Source organism: Rhipicephalus sanguineus, chromosome 4 (genome assembly GCF_013339695.2).
Source record: "Rhipicephalus sanguineus isolate Rsan-2018 chromosome 4, BIME_Rsan_1.4, whole genome shotgun sequence".
In the NCBI taxonomy this organism is placed as follows: Eukaryota; Metazoa; Arthropoda; class Arachnida; order Ixodida; family Ixodidae; genus Rhipicephalus; species Rhipicephalus sanguineus.
Genome location: NC_051179.1, coordinates 35,356,025 through 35,375,055, shown reverse-complemented (window position 1 = coordinate 35,375,055; position 19,031 = coordinate 35,356,025). Strand labels below are relative to the sequence as shown.

Genomic DNA, 19,031 nt, shown 5'->3' with positions numbered 1-19,031 from the left:
GCCAGAGCAGCCAGAGGCTTTGCTTCGGCCAACTTACGCAGTGCGGCGCGCGATGCGCATCAGGGTTCTAAAGCTTGCCCCTAGAGGTCAGCACCTACAACGTTTCTATCAAACAGCGCGAAATTTGTTTTTCATTTTCAGTGATGTTTTCTGACGGAACAAAAGCTGAGTTTGTTTACTGCATCTCAGCTTTGTGCTCACGCAGTTTATACTTCATTGACATAAACCATGCTTACGAGCCCTAAGAAGTGTCTACAACTCTAGTAAATATCAAAGCAACGTAATCGTCACAGCGGCGTTGACGACACAGCGAGGAGAGGCGACGAAGATTAAGTACATGTTAAAAAAGATTATTTAGAGGCAGTCGAGACGGGCTCGCAATATAATACCCCTAAAGCACCTCTTATTAACCGCTGTCATAGGGCATCACATAAGAGGCTGCGGTACCAGCTGCCAACCCAGGGGCGTAGCCAGAAATTTTTTTCGGGGCGGGTGGGAGGTTTAACCATACTAGCCACCATAACCATACTTTATGTGTGTTAGTGCGTGCGTTTGTATGTGTGCGTGTATATATACGCAAGCAAAATTCAAAATTTTCGGGGTGGGGCGGGGGGGGGCAGCAACAAATTCAAGCTAACGGAACCATACTATAAGCTTATTTCTGCATTTCACCACTCCTGAAGACAGATCGAACTTGTGAATTATTATTGTTATTATTATTATTGTTATTATTATTATTATTAGTAGTAGTAGTAGTAGTAGTAGTAGTAGTAGTAGTAGTAGTAGTAGTAGTAGTAGTAGTAGTAGTAGTAGTAGTACACTAGAAACGCTCACATCAGATGGCGCTCGTTATTATCGACATCATGCGAAAAAATAGACTTTCAGGAATTCACGACTGAATGTTGTATCTCGTGCCTGTGTGGCACGGGTATATCATTGAGCCGTATGCGTGCAACACGGTCACGATTGACGAGGTTTTCTATCCAGGGTAATATAGGTAGGACAAACAGCAACCGAGTAATATGCAGGAAGAGTGGAGAAAGAGGATAACAACAAACAAACAAACAGGGAGGCTAGATTATGCAAATGCTGGCTGGCTACCCTCTGCTGTGGTAAGGCGGTAAACGGAAACAAAAATGGTAGAAGAAGGCAATTCTCAAAACCTTTCGCTCACCAAGCACAAGTCATCAAGAAGCATGACAGCGCATTCAAGGCGTTCTACAGTGAAGAAGGTCTGGAGCACTGTCCGAGAATTATTCCATATACCGACACGACAAAGGGCAATTGTCATAGGCGTGCGCACAGGGGAGGGGGGGGGGGGGGGGGATGAAACAGACTTTTATTAAGTTACTGACAATCTAGAGACATTTGTGACAGACCCCTGCACATCTCTTTCGTTACTTAAAATGCCGCCCATGCATGATTACGTTACGTGTAGATGTGGCAGGTTAATTGGTGCTGTTTTCACAAAATGACCTCAAACACACAGAACTATGTAGCGGGGATGGATAACTAAATTCATCAACTGTTTGGTGAGTCCAGTGCGTTCTACCAACTCCGCTACGCATCTTAATGCCCCATGAGTAGAGCTTTATGTAGTCTTTAGCAGTCTTTATGCCCCATGGCCTGGGAATGATCGCAACAGTTTGCGCGTTTTTCGAAAGCAAACTGCGTTCAAAAGTGGGACAGCAGACGTGCGAAGAATAGAGGCGCAGCGATTGTGCGAGACGTGCCGACCTTTCTCAAGGCCTTAAAAGCGAATAAGGACAGCGATCACGACAGCTTCGGAGCAGTGCCGAAGCAGGTGTTCGGGGCCCCGAGGCAAATTCCCGCTTCTTCCATTGAGCGGAGTGTCCACCTTCTAGTGCGCACTTCCAGGGTTTCGGCTCCGCGCGCTGCGCAAGAGGGAGAGACAGAAAGCGAAAGGGACCGTTCACTCTCCGCCTTTTGTCCTTCGGGAGCGCCAGCGCCAGCGCTGCGAGGCGCGCAGGCTCTCCTCAACGCCTCGACGTTTGCCGCGGGCTGTGCGCGCTTGGCGTGCGTGCGTGCGTGAGTTGCGTGTGTGTGCGTGCGGGCTGTGGCGCGTGTACCGTAGTCGTCGTCGGGCTGCGCGAGTAGCGCGGCGCGGACCCTTCCACAGACAGCGCAAAACCCTCGCTTCGAAGACGACGTGCGTGTGCGTGTGTGTGCGCTAGAACGCGAGGAGTGCCGTCGCACGTCGGGATGGTGTTCTGCGATAAGTGCGAACTTTGCTAAAGTAAAAAGCAGAAAAGGAACAGAACTTCGTCGTTTTCTCGCTCCCTTCCTCGACTTAACTACTTTCTGCTGCCTGGATTTACGGCGGGTACATCGCGGCGCTCCGGCAAGTGGAGCAGCCAGCCCTTCGTGGTCGTCGGATGCTTGCAAACACGGTCAGTTTCAGAACAACAGATAGATGGGCAAGGTGGTTTGGGTTCATAATGATGTCAAATCAAAGGCAGCGCTAGGGCGAATACAAAAGGACATCTCCTGTCTTCTTCTTGTCCTTCTTGTGTTCGTCCTAGCGCTGCTTTTTATTTTACGTCATTATGAACGGTCATTTTCTACTTGCAGCGATAACGCGCGTATTCTGTCGTCGCGTTTCGTTCTATTTATTTTTCCGTCTTCTCTCCCGCTGTCGCCGACTTTGCGAGTGTCAGAGCGCGCGTTGCCGCGAATAGACACCGTGGTTGCGGGCAGCTGTCCGCTGCGCGACAACAGTGCTAGACGGCGTCCCCGCTCGTCTCCCGGTCGCGACAACGTGTACGCACTTTCTTCGCGAGTTCGCGTCTCGCTGACGGAAACGACAACGGATGCCCCGTGTAAATGTACCGGGCCACGCGCTTCCTTCAGTCGCTGCTTCGTGCTTTACCGAGCGATCTTTGTGTGTCGTGCCTTTTAAGAAAAGGCATGGTGCTGTTTTTATTTTCGGTTAACTTGAGCGATTAGGATCGGACCGGGGCGCTTTCTGTCCTAGACAACTGGGAAGTCTGTGAAGGGCATTCGTTCACGGCTAGTGCGGTTTGGTTGACGGGGCAACTCATCGACAGCATTCATTGATTGATAGCCATGTGAACGCTCTTCCGGCTACTTTCCTGATTGCGATAACAACTGATCGAACTGTTATAGCCTTTGCATGTGTTTTAGGATGACCTTCATTAAGAGCTTAGCAAATAGTGATCCGTAGCTGGAGCACACTGTAGTTGCATTCAGGCGCGGCGCGGCTGGCCACGGTAACCGCCCCCCATACCAATGGCACGAAACCAACGTACGCCATAACTTTGCAATGTGTGTTTCGCGGTGTAAAGATCTGGCATGCAATATTCGGCTTGCGTTGTTACACTGACGATGTAGTACGCGCTGGGATCGATGTTCTAGGCAAAAATATCAGGAACGCATACTTAATTGTGCGGTAAGTTTCCGCAGTTCTTGATGATTTTAGAAAGAGAGCGCGACCAACTGTGAGCACTTTCTTCCACTACCGCTCTATTAGGTCGCACATGATCTGAGATGTGCGATGCATCCATACAAGGGACAATCGGAAAATATTAACCTCTTTTGAAGTACCTACTGCGATGGTTTCGCTTCTCCGCCTTTGACTTTCAGACCTTGTGGAATGTTACGCAGTCTTTCCACAATAAACTTCAACGTTTCAACTGTTATAACCAACAAACTTAAATGGCCTCACGATTTCACGACGGGTGGGGTGATCGATACCGTGCCGACTGTTTTATTCGTGAACAAATGGTTGTTGCCGTCTCCTTAACTTGCAAGCATGTAGGAAACAGGACGTCGCCAGGGGCGTAGAAAGAAATTTGTATTGGTGGGGGGTTAAACTAACCTTTGTGTATGTTCGTGCGTGTGCTTGTATAGTGAGTGTGTGCGTGCGTGCGTGTATGTATGTATGTATGTATGTATGTATGTATGTATGTATGTATGTATGTATGTATGTATGTATGTATGTATGTATATATATATATATATATATATATATATATATATATATATATATATATATATATATATATATATATATATATATACAAAATTTAAAAATTTCGAGGGGGGTGGTGGTGTCTTTCAAAGCTGATTATACTAATACATATGATTTCCCTGCATGTCAGATGTCAGTAGCGCGGGTATACTTTTTCCATACACTGGTGCTTTTACGTCAGCATTGTTCGTGTGTTTATAACTCAGGCACCGTGCCTCGGGATAAAAGCTTAGTGGCAACTTACTATTCTTGCATCGTACGAAGCTGTGGGTGCGTTTCCCTGCCGTGTTGGTGGAATCCAAGACAGGTCCCGTGAACTTCAATGATCATGTGCTAGATTTAAAGAAACGTTAGATTAATCCCTAGCCCGCCACCACCACGACGCACACACCCACAGCGACGTTCAATTCAATCAGTCAATCACGCTAGTCAGCTCTTATTTTTCACGCTTAACTCATCTTACAGTGTCACGTTAGGACTTGGGCGCGCAACGCGGTTCCTCAAAGCGTGTTAACCCGGGCAATATATTTCATCCAGAATCGCGCTGATGCTATAAGCCTAGTTTTATATCGTTATATATCGACCAAGTTATCGCCACGATTTCCCGAGCGGAACTGGCAACGTTATTTACCGAGTGGGGCTGAAGACGGTCTTTCTCCCGTTGCTTGTCTCCGACGGGGTTTTAGCGCTTGCAGTGACGTATATTCTCGCCACTATACAGCCTGTTCCCTGACAGCTACGATACAGCTATATCGGCGATTTGATTTAAGACACGTCTACGGAGGGATTTCGTGCACACTGTTGCGAGGGCGTGAAACGATGTTGTGTTGCGTATCTTGCCTTGCATGACTGCTTCCATCGATGCTTCCGGCCTGCGCACTATTCCGTGAAAATGAAGTGCGCGAAGCACTCACGGCACACGCCACATATATATAGCCCGATCTGGCTGTTAACAGCTGCACTGTGTTCGGAATGGTTATTATGAGCGATGACAAGTGTGTTACGACGATTGCTTTTGGCCAGACTCAAGTCTGACGGAAATAGCTGGCGCTGGGGCCATGACCGCTTCTATCGTTTGCCCCTTTCGTTTTGAATGATCCCTCGGACCTTTTGGATGCCCATGGTTTGTCGAGACTATTGAAGTGCGTGACCTTTCTTCTTCGTCTACTCAATGCATCTTAAAATCAATCAATCAATCAATCAATCAATCAATCAATCAATCAATCAATCAATCAATCAATCAATCAATCAATCAATCAATCATCAATCAATCAATCAATCAATCAATCAATCAAGAGAGAGAGAGAAGGCTCTTTAATGAAAAACAGAATTCTGCCGGCGTACCTAAAGGCGCCTACATGCTGCTCTGTATATCAATCAATCAACCAATCAATCAATCAATCAATAAATAAATAAATCAAATGCCCACTCGGCCGTATGAACGCTATACTTGCAAAGTGCTAAAGTATGCTCATGCGGCTTCTGACATTATTAAATGCGAAGCATTTCTTAGCGAACCTTTGGCACTTTGAGTGTTTCTATCTACGTATCTATCTATCTATCTATCTATCTAGCCGCCTACGTCTGGGTGTTCTCATGATCGCCCCCTTAGCTTGGCGTATACCAAAATTTGCATGGGAGGGTAAGAAGCTTTGACGAATGTGATAGTCGAGTCATGACATGAATAACGTTAAAATCCTGTCGCGTACGTCGTCAAACCCTTTCCTCCATACACGTGTGGCACATACCCATTTACCACGGGCCGCGGTGTACGGGTATGCGCCACAGGTGATTGACAGTTTATATCTACCCAGTAACGGCGAGAACAGACATTGGTAACTTAAACGCGAGAGCGTTAAGAAAAACCGACATCGGCAGCGTTGATCAGACGAATGGAAAGAATGAAAATTGGGGTCCCAGCAGGAATCGAACCCAAGCATTCTGCGTGGCAGTCAGCTATTCTACCACAGAGCCACGCCAGGTCTATAAACTGGTTTGGAAAAACAGCCTATGCAGGCGTAATGTCGGTGCAACGTCAATTGTTGTTGTGGTGCTGGCTATCCACTTTCACAACAAAGCAATAAACACTACATGATACTCCTACGATGTGTACTCCTACGATACAGGCGTCATATCAGATTAATGTCTGCGTTTCCAGTGTTGGCTCCGCTTTCATAGCAGTATAGTAAACATTACATTTGTATTTATATGATTCAGCAAGCTATATTGAAGCATTGCTCGACCCCGGAGGAATACATTAACGAAAGTTACGTATGATATTCACATCATCGCACCGTAAAGTGCACCTATAGTCAGCCAGAACGACGCAGTGTCCTCCTCATTTCTTACGAGGCTGGGCGATGGCCTCATGCAGACCGAAGATGATGCCAGATTGACTCACAGCCGCTTTATAGACTAGGCTACGTAGGCCACATACGCCCAGGTAGTCCACCAATTCGACAAGCGCCACCCACTGATGTTAGTCTACGTAGCACTATCCAGGCCTATAGCAGCCTCGACGGCCTACATCGACACACAATTTGTCGACGAAATGACTGAGGCATTCACAATTTCCAACAGCTGTAGTATACCTCATACTTCACTACACATGGACAGTGACAAGTATATGCACTGCATATCAGCTTACCGCTTCTGGTGTTGGTAATAACCACGTTACTGTGGCAGCGTTACCCAACTGTAAACAACTGGTTATATAACACATATGCGGCTCTGCAACATATATGTGTGCGTATAAAATTTATAGATATCCTTAGCGTCATTTTGTAACGTTTCGCTCAGTAAAAAAAATTACGACACAGTCACCTTCCCGCCGTGTGCTTCGCATAACGTCGACTCCAACGGTACGTGGGATCTGCCGAATTTTTTTTTCAGCCTTTAATTGACAAAGCCTTATTTACTTAAGTCAAACAATCTATCACTAGAATATCCAGTCAACGGATCAAGGCTTTTTCATCGTAAACTTTCACGTGAGCCTCGATTATTGATTTATTGACAGCGAGCTATTTGCTTTCAGGCGTCGATAGCAATCATGAAAGGCTCAAGACTCTCTTTCTCCCTATTCATTTATTTTTGTCGCGCACATTGTGCGATATGGAGAGCTGATGCTAGCGGTATATCGAGCTTGCGTGTTTGACGTCACCGGACACAGAAACACGAAATCAAGCAGTGCCACAAAAACTCTCGGTGATAAGTGCGTCGTGAGCACCATGCGTATGTATACATATATGCGTATACGTACATCCATTTGCAACAGCATGCCAGTGTCGGCGGCGACTTCAGACGGGCTTATCTCTAATCCAGTTTGCAAAAGTGAGTGGCGTGCGCGCGACAAAGGAAGCGGAAGCGTGCAGGTAAATGAATTTCTCGCACTTACAGCGCCGGCAGGCGGTAAAACAAACGCCACTCACCGTGACAAACAAAGCGGCGTGCGCGACCCGCGTTGCCTAAGTGAATTGCCCGGGCGCCTTCGATATATTTCCGCTGTGTCGCCTGTATACATTATAGAGCGATGGTGAGATCCGAGTTGGGCGCAAATGGGAGTCGCATGCGAGGAGCCCCAGCAACGCGCTTGATTGAAAGCAAGCAAGCAAACAAATAGAACAGAACAGAAAAACTTTAATGAAGTATAAGACATTCTTAAGGGGGGGGGGGCCTTAGTCGAGGGCCCCGCTGGCCTTATAGCCGCCCGTTCAACCTGGTCGATCAGCGCTTGCTAGCCGAGGCCTGGTCAGAGCTGGGCAGTCGCGCCTCACACTGTTCCAACGTGTGTGTTGGTAGCACGTATGTGTCAGGCGTGAGGGATGCCTTTAGCAGCGCCAGGTAATAAGAGGCCATAATCAATTGGAGAAAAATTCAAACCGCGGGGATTATCTCCACAAAAAGATTACACGCCATGTTCCCGACGTGCTCTCGAGGTTCCTGCCCCTGGTGCGGAGGAAGTCCTACAAACAAACAAACAAACAAACAAACAAACAAACAAACAAACAAACAAACAAACAAACAAACAAACAAACAAACAAACAAACAAACAAACAAACAAACAAACAAACAAACAAACAAACAAACAAACAAACAAACAAACAAACAAACAAACAAACAAACAAACAAACAAACAAACAAACAAACAAACAAACAAAACAAACAAACAAACAAAAGCCGGCAGATCCCACGCATTGTGGGAATCGATGTAATGCGAAGCAGCCAGCAAAGAGCTGCATACATCGTCTTGTATGTCATTGAGGAAAATGCGTGTCATGGTTTTCATGTTAACTCCTATTATTTATGTTCGTCACACAGTAACGTCGCGCAATACCAACTTCGGGGTCGATCAAGCTAGAGAAACGGCCGCCAGCGCCCCATGAGCGTGGCACGCAAGTCACTGCTGTACATGACATACGTGTCATGACTTTCATGTTAACTCGTGTTATTTATGTTCTTCACACGGTCACGTCGCAAGATACCAATTTTGGTGTATATCAAGCTAGCGAAACGGCCGCCGGCACCCCATGAGCGTGGCACGTAAGTCATGCTGTACATGACATGCATGTCATGATTTTCATGTTAACTCGTGTTGTTTATGTTCCTTACACAGTCACGTCGCGCAATACCAATTTCGGGGTAGATCAAGCTAGCGAAGCCGCCGCCAGCGCCCCATGAGCGTGGCACGTAAGTCATGCTGTGCATGACATGCGTGTCATGATTTTCATGTTAACTCATGTTATTTATGTTCGTTACACAGTCACGTCACAAGATACCAATTTTGGTGTATATAAATCTAGCGAAACAGCCGCCAGCGCCCCATGAGCGTGGCACGTATGTCATGGTGTACATGACATGCGTGTCATGATTGTCATGTTAACTCGTGTTTTTATGTTCGTCACACAGTCACGTCACGCAATACCAATTTCGTGGTAGATCAAGCTAGCGAAACGGCCTCCAGCGCTCCATGAGCGTGGCACGGAAGTCATGCTGTACATGACATGCGTGTCATGATTTTCATGTTAACTCGAGTTTTTATGTTCGTCACACCAGTCACGTCGCGCAATACCAATTTCGGGGTAGATCAAGCTAGCGAAACTGCCGCCAGCGCTCCATGAGCGTGGCACGTAAGTCATGCTGTACATGACATGCGTGTCATGACTTTCATGTTAACTCATGTTACTTATGTTCATTACACAGTCACGTCACAAGATACCAATTTTGGTGTATATCAAGCTAGCGAAACTGCCGCCAGCGCTCCATGAGAGTGGCACGCAAGTCATGCTGTACATGACATGCGTGTCATGATTTTCATGTTAACTCGAGTTTTTATGTTCGTTATACAGTCACGTCGCGCAATACCAATTTCGGAGTAGATCAAGCTAGCGAAACTGCCGCCAGCGCCCCATGAGCGTGCCACGTAAGTCATGCTGTACATGACATGCGTGTCATGATTTTCATGTTATCTCGTAATATGTATGTTCGTTACACGTTCACGTCGCGCAATACCAATTTCGGAGTAGATCAAGCTAGCGAAACTGCCGCCAGCGCCCCATGAGCGTGCCACGTAAGTCATGCTGTACATGACATGCGGGTCATGATTTTCATGTTATCTCGTAATATGTATGTTCGTCACACAGTCACGTCGCAAGATACCAATTTTGGTGTATATCAAACTAGCGAAACGGCCGCCAGCGCACCATGAGCATAGCATGTAAATCATGCTGTACATGACATGCGTGTCATGATTTTCATGTTATGACTTGTCATTTATGTTCGTCATACAGTCATGTTACGCCATACCAATTTTGGTGCACATTCGATGAACCAAGCGACCAGGAGAGCACAAAGTCGTAGGCGGCTAGATAGATAGATAGATAGATAGATAGATAGATAGATAGATAGATAGATATATAGATAGATAGATAGATAGATAGATAGATAGATAGATAGATAGATAGATAGATAGATAGATAGATAGATAGATAGATAGATAGATAGATAGATAGATAGATAGATAGATACGCTCAAAGTCGCAGAAGTTTGCTAAGAAATGCTTCGCATTTAAAAACTTCGGGCCAGGTTGAAAATTATTCGTTCAAACTAAAGAAACTTCGCTGGCTTTGTAAGAAACGAAAACTCGACTGCTGACCCGAAGGTCGTGGAATCGAATCTCGGCCGCATTTCGATGGAGGCGAAATGACAGAGGCCCGTGTACTTATATTTAGGTGCCCGTTAAAGAACCCTATGCAGGTGGTCGAAATTGCTGCAGCCCTCCACTACGGCGTGCCTCATAATCATATCGTGGTTTTGGCACGTAGAACCCGAGGAATTATTATTATTATTATACTTATTCGCCACAGTAACTGCCATGCGCACAGATTACACGCTTTCTATATTTTCTGGATTTCGCTAATCATGTCGCAACAAAAAAGAAAAAAAAAACGACTCGCGCTGCTGTCATTGCGATGCTATAGGTCAGGCTAGCTGAATGCTGGCTTCTTGATACGTGTTACCAACGCACGAAATCACACGAGACGCAATGAGGTATAAGGAAGCGGAGAGAAACAGAGGAGAGTTGGAAGGCAGGGAGATGGAAAAATCTGGTAAGCCATCCTACACCTCCATGGAAGCCATGAAATATTGTGGTAATGACTTGTGAAACACATCTCGATCATTTACAGGCCTCTTTGATGTCTTAAATGGGCACTAAATAAAACAATAAATTAGTTTAGACTTGTATATTATGCTCTGAAAACTCTAGTGCCGTTAATTTCACCACAATAGGTTTACTAATAAATGAGAAAATCAGTGGCAGAAGTTAAGTTTCACATTTAAATTTCCCAGCCAACACACCGATGGTGATGTGACTGATTTCAACGTATCTCCTCTTCGTATGCTTGGCTACATTGGTTCACCGAAATTTACTGAAACTTGGTATGTTAAGTCGCTGGCCACCTCTGAAGACAATGTGCTTCATTTTTACCGATTAGCAACTACGCAGGCCTTGATTGACGACGTGAAAATCTGTGACGTTACGGCGACTGTTGCGGGCACTTCAATGCGGCGTCGCCACCCGCATTTTCTTTTTGCGCGTTTTCTCGCTTACCGAGCGTCTCCTCGCAGCAAGCGTGGTGTTTGTGGTATCGTAAAAAAAATAATTTATTAATACGAGAAATATCGTTTTTCTCTTTGATGTATACCTTTAATGTGCAGGCGTACATGTCACAAGCCTCATTATGCTGAACTTGTGGAGGCTTTCCGATTGGCCCGCCCGGGTCTTTATAAAACAACTGAATCTATGTACAGCAGGCGTTTCCCATTCGGCATGCTAGAACCCGCCCCCCTCCCTTTTTTTACTTTTGACAGGGGCTCGACATACGTGTACTCATTCATCTGCATTGCGGGACAGGGCGAATCCTAGAACATTAATTTCGACCTCGGTAATTGGCATACGAGCGATAGCCATATTACTGCGAGAAATTGAGACGTGCGCGCCGTATTTTTTTTTTCGGCAATCGTCCCGACATTTCAATTTCATCCTTTCTCTCGACAGTCTCGTAACGCGAGCTCTCCGCATTTTACGGGAAATAATTTTTTTTTTCAGAGTTGTTAGATATCTGTCTTGCAGGCATGTATGTAGAATGTTTACAAAGAACGGTGATCAAAGCGATGTCTTTTGATCAGGTCTTTTCATGTATCCATGAAAAGGGCTGCAACATCGCGGAACTAAACAAACTAACAAACAGAAAAAGATTTGTCCTATGCGAGGAAGGGCTCGCGTTACAGATCTTGACAACGAACTGATTAAAATTGCGGTGATCGCTCAAACTGTGCGTTTTAAAAAAAAAATCTATGCACGTAGAGTGAGCATCGGTTGAGGATACATGGGCGCGGTATATAATAGCCCCCGCCCCACTTTCCATTTTATATTAATTTATTTGTTTTGTTTCAGCGTACGACGCTATGGCAACACTGGTTCGGACTTCGTTTAATATTTTTCGATGCCTCGTCTTCCCGCGATGGAGTTCAGTGATTAATGTCCTTGGCTTAAAAGGACGGTATTCAGTCATTTTATGTCGCACGGCATATGTCAGTAGCGCGTAAAAAAAAAATTGTCAGAACAACGTTGTGATGTTCACAGCGTCTTGTGCGTATAACTTGATCACGCAGTGTGCACCGATACCCGTTTTTGATGACAGTATTAAGTAGAGCTTTCAGTTATTTTCTGCCGTTTGTAACTTCTTACTTTTTTTTTTCTTTTTTGCGGAAGACAACATCGCCGTTAGAAAACCTACGCCCTCGCTCTATTCGCTATCGTGCCAGCCATGCCGTAAATTATGGTACGGCAGTGGCATAGCAGAGGTCGTTCTTGGTGGTCAAAAGATCGTTTGGCTAGCTGCAGATTTTCCGGCTGCATGCCTGCGCACTTAAATCTATCTAAGGTTGTTGTGTTTTGCGTTCGCGTAATAAACCGGTTATATGTAGCCTTATTTTCTTACTACTTTTTTTTTGTAACTTTGCAACTTATGTTTCTCTCTCTTTTTGCTGTTTAATGCGACAACCTTGGCAACTTCTTGCAACCGTGTGACTATAAGGATATGTCCTTTATCTGTCTCTCTCTCTTTTTGCTGTTTAATATCACAACCTTGACAACTTCGTGCAACCGTGTGACTATAGGGATATGTACCTTATCTCTCTCTGTCTCTCTGCTGTTTAATGTGACAACCTTGACAACTTCGTGCAATCGTGTGACTATAGGGGTATGTACCTTATATATACATATTTCTATCTGCTGCTTAATGTGACAGCCTTGACAACTTCGTGCAACCGTGTGACTATAAAGATATGTACTTTCTCTCTCTCTGCTGCTTAATGTGACAACCTTGACAAGTTAGTGCAACAGTGTGGCTATAAGGATAAGTACATTATATCCTCTCTCTTTACAGTACTCTCTCTCTCTCTCTCTTTTAATGACATCATTCAGTTATCTCTAGCTCCTTATATATATATTTTTTGCGCAAGCAGCTGTCTCTCACGATCCCTAAATAAAGAGGAGGACAGGAACAAAGGACATTTCAGAAAAAAGTAGTAAAAAGAAAAGTAGCATCAACCTGTTCGCAAATTTGTGCGCACAAGGATCTGGATACACTCACGTCACGTGACACGTTATCATGAACCACGTGCTGATCCAGGCACATAACCTTTTAAATTCTTGTGTTCGATGCATGATTACACTAGCGAAGTCTTTCTTTCCCGCCGTTGCTCTGTCGTTACAACGCTCGCTGCAAGAGGCGTGAATTTATCGTTATTTTTATTATATGTACTATCGATCGTGCGTACACACCTGCGTTACCATCGTCAACATCATCACAGTTGTATAGTGTGGAAGGATTGTGCGAATAATTTACTCCAGTCTAATCGCTCACAATTAAAACAAATTGTTTTTCGGGACGATTCAAGAAATTCTGCTAATGCGCGTACGAAACTGTACTCCAGTTTTTCTTGCCGATCGCATGACCTATATGAACACACGATGGTCGCTTGCTATTCTCATTCATTGGCGTCAGGGAGCAGCTCTTAATTCCGAACCGGTTTCGATCGAGGATGCGTTTCCTTCGACGAAGCGTACATCGGGGGCTCGTGCAAACACACCTGCGGCCCTTCAAGCCTTTTTGATTCGTTCAAAGCGCTTCCGGTGCTCGGCTACTGACCCGCAGGTCGCGGGTTCGATCCCGGCTGCGGCGGTCGCATTTCGACAGAGACGAAACGCTAGACGCCCGTGTTCTGGGCGATGTAAATGCACGTTAAATAACTCCAGGTGGTCGAAATTATTAGGAGCGTCTCTCGCGTATCCTGAGTCACTTTGGGACGTTAAAAACCGTCCAAGTTTTTGTGTGTCCAGTCTTGCACGAATTTGCAGCGTATATGCGGCCACTAGCTGTGCGACCTTTTATATGTTTTCTTACGCGTCTCCCTCGCGACCCGTACGATGTCGTCATTCTGGGTCTGGGATTAATGAGGAGGGGTCGCTGCACGATGGCCGGCTCGCGTGCTTGGAGGCGAAGCGTGCGCGTCGCGATTCTTCGATCGAACGGAGGGGCGCTGGCTTTTCCTGGAAGTGCGTGCGCTCGCTCGAGACGCAGGCGTCCTGTCACTTTCTATGAGAGGAAGAAAGAAAAGAAAGTAGAACAAACTAAAGTGGTGAAATAGAGCGAGCGACGCATTTACTGGATGATGGACATGTTTGCCTGGCCGTATGCGTGTAGCGTCCTCTATAATTAAATTGGTTCGATTAAAGGCAGTGGTCACAGTTTATTAACCTTTCTTACCTTTTAGAGAAGAGAGATATCTGTGTTCTACAAAGAGCGAGAACGCTAGAGGACGGTTCAGATTTAGATCAAGGGCGTAGCTAGAAATTTTTTTTGGAGGGGGGGTGGGGTAGGGAGTGGGGTCAACCATACTGTATGTATGTTCGTGCATGTGCTTGTATGTGCGCGTATATATACAGATGCAAAATTGAAAAAATTTTGGGGGGAGGAGCTGAACCCCCCTCTGGCTATGCCAATGGTTCACGTTTACGTTAAAGAACCCCATGCGGTCGAAATTTCTAGAGCCCTCCACTACGGTGTGCCTCATAATCATATCGAGGTCGTGGGTTCGATGCTGAATGACTGCAGTCCGAGAGAAAAGCGGAATGCGTTAAAAAAGGCTAAATAAGTAAAAAAAAGTGTGTATACGATGCTTCGTGAACGCATTAAAGAACACCCTATTTTCAACATTAAACTGTAGATCTCCCCTATGACATCTCACATAGCCTAACACAATTATTTCGTTTAAAAACAACTGAGTTTCATCGACGGGAGCTCGAATTTCGATTTAAATTGGTCCTTACAAAAATGTGGGAGCACTGCGGATGCGGGCATCTTCGTTCCCTGGGATTCGTCTAGCCTTCCAGTGGCATCTTTCTGACGACTGCAACAAAGTGACGTCGAACATCTTTTAACTTAGCTCATGCACATCAACTGCCTTAATGCTTTCCAAGAAAAGCTGACTGACTGAACCTTCTGCACTCAGGCTTTCTGAACTCGGAAACCTAACGGTCACGGCTTTGTCTCTCTTTATTTTTTCTATGGTTGACATGCTGACGTACTGTTCTCGGGATGACTTCAATGATGTTCTGCGTGCTCACTATTGAAGCGGACATGTCTTTCTATTACTCGATGTACGGTTTAGGGTTGCTAGGCTATTTTTGACAGTCTGCGCCATGGGAGTCGGCAAGGGGGTGCAAAAGGGGCACTTGCCTTCCAAGACGCATCAGCGCCTCCCCCTCCCCCCTCACCAAAGATAAAATACTGCCGACGCCCATAGTCTGCGCTGCTAGCCTATTAACTTTTTCGCAGTGCCTACAGGAAAAAAAAAGGATATTAAAAAAGAAATACGTGCCAAGGCAGCGCCTAAGTAGTGACGCCAGGGCTCGATGGCCATCTACGAAGTCGTTTCTTTGTAACCCTGTGCCTGACATTCAACTCTACCCTACCCCCACATCCGCACCCACTGATTGACAGTAAGAGAAAACGCCCACTTACGTTATAGCGTTGTATTAATTTAGAAACAGTGACAGCCAAAACCAAACGCCAGTGCTCCGAACTAGACAACTAGGCAATATGAAATAATCAGCGGCCGTCAGTTCTAGCAGCAGAAGTATAGGGACAGGGGCCTAACCGGGCGCGACTGGTAATGGCTGGTAGAACGAAAGAGAAAATGGAAAGAAAGCCAGTCGAGCGAAGAGCCATTTATACGTGCAGTGTAGAGTGGACAACCGCGTTAGCTATTGGTTACCCCCGAACACGCTCGACAGTAAGTGCCCGAATTCCGCTAGATCGATCAGCCTTTCTAGTTTTTCTATTGCGTCCATAAAGGTGACTTTCTTTCCGATTGTGACGTCAAATAACGGTCTCTCCGGAATGTCGGTAGAGTACGTCCACTTCCGGCGTAACGTCATTACTGCGCGGCAGTTCTTGTCCAGCACATACATTGTTCTGTCATCGATCCTCTCTCCTACATTCTGAGATTGCTTTCTTTTTCTCATTCAGCCCCGTTATAACGTAAGTCAATTATTGAGACAGCTAGCGACCGTGAAATATCTCAGAGGACGCCCACCTCTGGGCCGCCTTTTCTCCGCAAGTCTCTCCGTGCTTAAAATCGTCCCTGCCTCGATCGCGCAACCCTTCTGAGGAAACGCACCTTTTCCAGCGAGGGCGCGAGTTTTCCTTACGTTAACGCAAGGTCCCACGGCGTTTCTGTCCTCGACTGAAGCGTGCAGTTAGTAGCATCAGCATACACAGCGGCACTAACAAAATCAGCAGCAGTAGCAACGCCGGCGGCCGCGATCGGGCCTGCGGGACTCGCATTCGTGTCGCGGGACGCTTGCCCTCCCCTCTTTCCCTCTCGGCACGCTCTTTCGATCGCTTTGCGCACCCGTCCCGCTGGAGCCCAGCCGCGTCCTTGGGAATCGCTTCCCGACCAGGAAACGCGCCGCTTCGCCGAGTAGTTGCGTGCATTGCACCCACGCGCGGAGCCGAGAGAAAGGCCGTTCGGAGGACATTGCTAAACGAGAAAGAGATGGAGCGAAAAATTCAGATCCCTTCCATTAGGATGTGAATTATTTTCATTGTGATTTATTTAAAGTGCCGTTGACGACGACGACGACGACGACGACGATGATGATGATGCAAACTTCATTTGGGTCCAGAGTGGCGCCTTCCACGAAGTCCTTCTTCTTTAAGCTTCACACAGGCACATTGCATGTCAAGGTATTCCTTGAGGAGCGTGGTTTTTTCTTACCTTGGGGCTCAGACTGCCTTATCTGTAATAAGCCAGAAACTATTGACCATGTTTTCTTACATTGCTGGGAGGGCGTGTACTTTTGGGATGTACTACAGAGGACAATCAAGAAGGAATTCCCGTTAGATCAATACGGTATCAGGTTTCTCCCAATAGATAATGAGAATGGATTGCCGTTAGACTTAATAATGTTAACCGGCCTCCACTGTCTATGGCGGGCGCGTATGGCAGGATTTCACCGCGATCCAGATGCAAGGCCCGCAAGAATGTACTTTCGTGAGTGTATGTCGAAATTTGTTGAATTGCAGAAAACGCAGGAGATTGTACCTGAGTGGTTATCGAGAGTGGAACCCTTGACAGTGCTCAAGGAATTTTAAAATTGATGTCTGTCCAGTAGGACGGACAACATTTGATGTTATTTATTCTATGTGTTTGTGATGTGGTTTATGTCTGGAAGCAGGCAATAAAGCAAAAAAAAAAAAAAAAAAAAAGAAGACGCAGGGGAGACCACGCGCCACCCGGCTAGTCTTGTGTAATTACATTTGATAATATTCTACAAGAAGGCGCAGGATTCGCCACCCGGTCGTTTGCCGTGGCTTCGTGATACATCTAATGGTTAAAAAAAGAAAACAAAATGGAGGATGCTTGCGCTTCGCCTTTAAGAGTGGAACGCGATAGCGTAATCAGGTTCCGTTTAAACGCTTTGTTTAAAGAAAACATAAGTCCATTTGTGTGCAGCACAGCGCGCTGCGATTGCCACAGTGTCGTTGAGCGAAATTGTTTCGACATATTCCCAGCGCTGGAAAAACGGAAGCATAGGCGCGTGTTAGCAAACACAATTTCTGCTCGGCGTTCATCCTGTTTTCTTAGGCGCTGTACGTATGTCAAACTATACTCATCCCGACTAGCCCCAGCCTGTTCTGCCTTTAACAAGCGCGAAGTGATGGTATGCTTATGAAAAAAAAAATAAAAAAATAAGGCAGCTTCGCACTAGGGGGCGCCAAGCCTGAAGGAAGTGCGGAGCTGGGCAGCCTTCTTTGTTTCTCTTCGGATTTCTCTTTCTTTCCTCATCTCTTTCTCTCTTTTCCCGTTTTTTTTTTCTGTCTGTTTTTCTCTTTTTATTTCTATTTATTTCGTCCTCTCCCTTTATCTATTTCTCTCTCTTTCTTCCTCTTTCTATTTCGCTTCCTATTTTTCACTTTCTTTCTCTCTCTTTCTATTTCTCGCTTGCTTCCTCTAGTTTTTCTGTTTTTATACGTGGTTTTGCCTGCGTCACGCCAAGCGACGACAGCATACGACAGCCCGGGCCCCTGAAGTACTCCGCACTTATCGTCATCAAGGCGCTCGAAGAACAAGAGGAAGAAGACTTTTCCTTGGCGCGAGTGCGCGCTCAATATACTACAGATGGCTATGCCATTCGTGGTTTTGTCTTCGTTACGCCAAGCTACGACAGCATACGATGGCAGCATACGACAGCCCGGGCCCCTAAAGTGCTCCGCACTTCATATAGTAATGCCGGTGCATTATATACTTCAAGCTGTGCGTGCGGCCTTTTCTTCCCCTGCTACTTTTTCTGCCGTATATATACTTGAGTGCATGCAGCAAAACGAAGGAGGACCTCTCTATTTTCTACAGTTTATTTCGCTTTATACTACAGCACCACTCCAACGTCGCATACGCCAACCTGTATTACGCCCATGTCATGGCTTGTTACCTGAATCGAATTAGGGAGAGTGACTGCCTTAAACCAGAGGCATAACTTGGAGTGCAGACAGGCGCGAAATGCATTTACCATAAAGCGCGTAGGAGATAAGTGTGCGTATTCGCGAAACGTACGTACATGTTTAGCGAAATGCGTATAGGCGCTTATGGCGGTGGCAGATTTCCACAACTTCGGGAAATAACTGTATTTGAGCGTGTACCTGATATCGTGCAGTTGAAAGAGTTCCGGGCATACGATATGTAACCATTAGTGGATAGTCGGAAAAATCAATGACCACATAAACGTAAAAAGCCTTATGAGAGTATGTGTGTGTGTGGGGGGGGGGGGATGAGCTGTGGCTATGCATGGGCGCGCAGGTGTTTGCGCGTGTTCGTGGGCGCTTTCTTCTGTGTTTTTAACACGAAACTGTTTTATGCCGGGGTCCACCAAGACTTCACTGACGTATTTCCG

General features: G+C 46.0%; 1 protein-coding gene across 6 annotated transcripts in view; it reads left to right on the top strand.

The window, feature by feature from the left end:
• Positions 1 to 1,989: 1,989 nt before the first annotated feature.
• The window catches only part of LOC119389763 (sodium/hydrogen exchanger 1), a 295,572-nt gene continuing 278,530 nt past the window's right edge, over positions 1,990 to 19,031 (top strand). For 3 of the 6 annotated variants that reach the window (XM_037657149.2, XM_037657145.2, XM_037657146.2), the window contains exon 1: positions 1,991 to 2,411. The gene's annotated coding sequence lies outside the window, so the exon portion shown is untranslated. Of the gene's footprint in view, positions 2,412 to 19,031 lie in introns of all 6 variants that reach the window. The other 3 variants (XM_037657148.2, XM_037657143.2, XM_037657147.2) reach the window with 2 other exon arrangements.